This window comes from Aethalodelphis obliquidens, unplaced genomic scaffold, assembly GCF_003676395.1.
Source record: "Aethalodelphis obliquidens isolate GAN/ISIS:26980383/991018 unplaced genomic scaffold, ASM367639v1 scaffold1, whole genome shotgun sequence".
NCBI classification, from domain to species: domain Eukaryota; kingdom Metazoa; phylum Chordata; class Mammalia; order Artiodactyla; family Delphinidae; genus Aethalodelphis; species Aethalodelphis obliquidens.
In genome coordinates, this window is record NW_020837945.1 from 87494744 (window position 1) to 87500047 (window position 5304).

Below are 5304 nucleotides of genomic sequence, written 5' to 3' on the forward strand. Positions count from 1 at the left end.
CTAACCGCCTCTGTCAGTGGCTAACCAGAATTGGATATCAATACTAGAAACAAGGCCTTTTACAAAACGTTGCTACGCGTCCTTCTGCCAACGTAAGGTTAAGTTATAGCCCATCCGGAAAGAGGAATGCACTGCCACATCCCACCGCAATTCTTTGACTCACTCGGGGAGACCTTTTGCAGGGGAGACCTTCTGCAATGTCCTTTTTTCCCCCAGATTTGAGTCAGCTTGTAGGATTCATTTCTGACTATTCAGAATACGTGCTTTTTTCGCGTAGCGCCCACGGAGACTGCAGAAAAGCCATTTCGGTTGCAGATTAGATGCAAGGTGTTTTGGTACTGCGTACCATAGAAACCTCTCTTTGCTTGAGAGTAATAGGATCTGTTGCCTTTTGAGATCACAACTGGTAAGGATGCGCTTTTCTGCGTGTTTCTCCCCCTAGTGGCCTTTCATTGTATTGAAAAGGCGTAGGAACGGTGATAGTAGAAATCTGTGATACAAGTCCTCAAACTAGGGCTCTCCCTTGAATTTTAAGGAGCAGAGGACTTGGAAGTGACCCACTCTAGAGATGTTACAGTCCAACTTGTCATCCAGAGCAAAAAGCTAACCAATAACCAGTTTTTGCTGGAGCACACATCCATACCCAATCTTAAATAAGATCCATTCCTATATGTGGTCATAGTTTCATTTGACTGTATTTCTGTATTTACTGTGCTTTCTTTTCTTAAGCTCTTGTTTTCATCTCACATTTCAGGGGTCTAAGTTTATAAATATTTTTCTTCAACCAGTGTTTTTCAGCACTTCCAGAACACTGTGTTACTCAAGAGCAGGGAATTTAAAAAAAAAAAAAAAAAGCAAGCGTAAGGCAGCATTTCCCATATTGTGTTTCCAGGCCCAGAGTTTAGTGAGATATTAATAGATAGTCCTTAGTGAGGAAAAATTATGCTAGGTATATAATTTTTCTAAAATTAATTTTTAATAGAAAAATGCTAATTAAATGATTTTTGTTATGTGATAATCTGCCTTTAAGAAACCATGTGTCACAGCAGAAAATGCCATAACTGGTACTTGAATGTATGATTACTCAGAGGTGCAGGATTAGCATTTACTGCCCAATTCACGATTGATGTATTTGGTTTATTTGGTGACCATTGATGTGTCATGTGTTTTATCTTGCTTCCGAAGGTGTTTGCCCTGTAATTCAGTGTTTAGAATATGTTAGGCATCTGTATCAGCAGTCCCCAACCTTTTTGGCACCAGGGATGGGTTTCATGGAAGACAATTTTTCCATGGACTGGGGCAGGGGGGATGGTTTCAGGGTGATGCAAGTGCATAACATTTACTGTGCACTTTATTTCTATTATTATTACATTGCAATATATAATGAAATAATTATACAACTCACCATAATGCAGAATCAGTGGGAGGCTCTGAGCTTGTTTTCTTGCAACTAGATGGTCCCATCTGGGGGTGATGGGAGACAGTGACACCCGAAGTGTGTTGCTTATGTCCAGTCAACTCCATAATCTTGTTTTGGTTGCTGTCACTGCAGAAAACCCTGTTTCACAAATATAGAATGTTGGAAATGGAAGCAGGCTTTTCAGGCAGTCTCAGGCTATTCTGCCCTGACTTTAAGCCAGAAAGTATGGAAATTTGAAGTTGTCTCAAACATACATTTTTTTCTTTTAATATCTTTATTGGAGTATAATTGCTTTACAATGGTGCGTTAGTTTCTGCTTTATAACAAAGTGAATCAGCTATAAATATACATATACCCCAATATCCCCTCCTTCTTGTGTCTCCCTTCCACCCTCCCATCCCCCGCCAAGGTGGTCACAAAGCACCGAGCTGATCTTCCTGTGCTATGTGGCTGCTTCCCATTAGCTATCTATTTTACATTTGGTAGTGTATATAAGTCCATACCACTCTCTCACTTCGTCCCAGCTTACCCTTCCCCCTCCCTGTGTCCTCAAGTACATTCTCTATGTCTGCATCTTTATTCCTGTCCTGCTTCTACGTTCTTCAGAACCTTTTTTTTTTTTTAAGATTCCATATATATGGGTTAGCATACAGTATTTGTTTTTCTCTTTCTGACTTACTTCACTCTATATGACAGTCTCTGGGTCCACCCACCTTGCTACAAATAACTCAATTTCCTTTCTTTTTATGGCTGAGTAATATTCCATTGTATATATGTGCCACATCTTCTTTATCCATTCCTCTGTCGATTGTCACTTAGGTTGCTTCCATGACCTAGCCATTGTAAATAGAGCTGCAATGAACATTTTGGTACATGACTCCTTTTGAATTATGGTTTTCTCAGGGTATATGCCCAGTAGTGGGATTGCTGGGTCATATGGTAGTTCTATTTGTAGTTTTTAAAGGAACCTCCATACTGTTCTCCATAGTGGCTGTATCAATTTACACTGCCACCAACATTGCAAGAGGGTTCCCTTTTCTCCACACCCTTTCCAGCATTTATTGTTTGTAGGTTTTTTGATGATGGCCATTCTGACTACTGCGAGGTGATACCTCATTGTAGTTTTGATTTGCATTTCTCTAATGATTAGTGATGTTGAGCATCCTTTCATGTGTTTGTTGGCAATCTGTATATCTTCTTTGGAGAAATGTCTGTTTAGATCTTCTGCCCTTTTTTGGATTGGGTTTTTTTTTTCTTTGATATTGAGCTGCATGAGCTGCTTGTATATTTTGGAGATCAATCCTTTGTCAGTTGCTTCATTTGCAAATACTTCCCCCATTCTGAGGGTTGTCCTTTCGTCTTGTTTATGGTTTCCTTTGCTGTGCAAAAGCTTTTAAGTTTCATTAGGTCCCATTTGTTTATTTTTGGTTTTATTTCCATTTCTCTAGGAGGTGGGTCACAAAGGATCTTGCTGTGATTTATGTTATAGAGTGTTCTGCCTATGTTTTCCTCTAAGAGTTTGATAGTGTCTGGCCTTACATTTAGGTCTTTAATCCATTTTGAGTTTATTTTTGTGTTTGGTGTTTGAAGTGTTCTAATTTCATTGTTTTACATATAGCTGTCCACTTTTCCCAGCACCACTTATTGAAGAGGTTGTCTTTTCTCCATTGTATATTCTTGCCTCCTTTATCAAAGATAAGATGACCATATGTGTGTGGGTTTATTTCTGGGCTTTCTATCCTGTTCCATCGATCTGTATTTCTGTTTTTATACCAGTACCATATTCTCTTGACTACTGTAGCTTTGTAGTATAGTCAGGGAGCCAGACCTCCAGCTCCGTTTTTGTTTCTCAAGATCGCTTTGGCTATTCGGGGTCTTTTGTGTTTCCATACAAATTGTGAAATTTTTTGTTCTAGGTCTGTGAAAAATGCCATTGGTAGTTTGATAGGGATTGCATTGAATCTGAAGATTGCTTTGGGTAGTAGAGTCATTTTCACAGTGTTCATTCTTCCCATCCAAGAACATGGTATATATATCTCTCCATCTGTTTGTATCATCTTTAATTTCTTTCATCAATGTCTTATAGTTTTCTGCATACAGGTCTTTTGTCTCCTTAGGTAGGTTTATTCCTAGGTGTTTTATTCTATTTGTTACAATGGTAAATGGGAGTGTTTCCTTAATTTCTCTTACAGATTTTTCATCGTTAGTGTATAGGAATGCCAGAGATTTCTGTGCATTAATTTTGTATCCTGTTACTTTACCAAATTCATTGATTAGCTCTAGTAGTTTTCTGGTAGCATCTTTTGGATACTCTATGTGTAGTATCATGTCATCTGCAAACAGTGACAGCTTTACTTCTTTTCCGATTTGGATTCCTTTCATTTCTTTTTCTTCTCTGATTGCTGTGGCTAAAACTTCCAAAACTATGTTGAGTAATAGGGGTGAGAGTGGACATCCTTTTCTTGTTCCTGATTTTAGAGGAAATGTTTTCAGTTTTTCACCATTGGCAATGATGTTGTCTGTGGGTTTGTCATATATGGCCTTTATTATGTTGAGGTAAGTTCCCTCTATGCCTACTTTCTGGATAGTTTTTATCATAAATGGGTGTTGAATTTTGTCAAAATCTTTTTCTGGTGGGAGGGAAACGCAAGAGGGAGGCGATATGGGGATATATATATATGTATAGTTGATTCACTTTGTTATAATGCAGAAACGAACACACCATTGTAAAACAGTTATACTCCAATAAAGATGTTTTTTTTAAAAAAAAAGCTTTTTCTGCATTTTTTGAGATGATCATATGGTTTTTCTCTTTCAATTTGTTAATATAGTTTATCACATTGATTGATTTGCATATATTGAAGAATCCTTGCATTCCTGGGATAAACCCCACTTGATCATGTTTTAGGATCCTTTTAATGTGCTGGTGGATTCTGTTTGCTAGTATTTTGTTGAGGATTCTTGCATCTATGTTCTTCAGTGATGTTGGTCTGTAGTTTTCTTTTTTTGTGACATCTTTGTCTAGTTTTGGTATCGGTGATGCTGGCCTCGTAGAATGAGTTTGGGAGTATTCCTCCCTCTGCTATATTTTGGAAGAGTTTGAGAAGGATAGGTGTTAGCTCTTCTCTAAATGCTTGATAGAATTCGTGGCAGACAGATTCTTAACCAGTGTGCCACCAGGTAAGTCCCAGGAAAGATACTTTAAAGATTTCAGTTCTTTTCCATTTGTTAAGGTTTATTTGCCCCAGAATATCTTGGTAAATGTCCTATGTGCCCCTATAATACAACATTTCATGTGTGTTATTGGGTGGAATGTTCTATGTTAATCATATGAAGTTGCTTGATAATGTTAGATCTTCTATATCCTTACTGGTTTTCTCCAGTAGTTCTGTCAGTTTCTGGGAGAGGAGCATTGGTGTCTCCAACTATAATTGTGGACTTGTCTATATTTCCTTTCATTCCTGTGTAATTTTGCTTTACGTATCTTGAAGCTCTCTTGTTAGCTGTAAACACATTTAGAGTTATGTGTTTTTGATGAATTGCCTCTTTTTATCATTATGTACTGTCTTTGTCCCTTGTAATATCCCTGTTCTGAAATCTATTTTTTCTAATATTAATGTAGTTACTCCACCTTTCTTTAATTAGTATTTGTATGATATATATTTTCCTATCTTTTTATCTATCTATATTGTTATATTTAAAATGGGTTACTTGTAGACAATACTTAGGTCTCTCTTTTTTATTTTTTAATTTTTATTTACTTATTTATTTATTTTTGGCTGCATCGGGTCTTAGTTGTGGCGCATAGGCTCTTCATTGCGGCATGCGAGCTTCTCTATAGTTGTGGTGTGCAGACTCAGTAGTTGCAGCATGCGGTCTTGGTT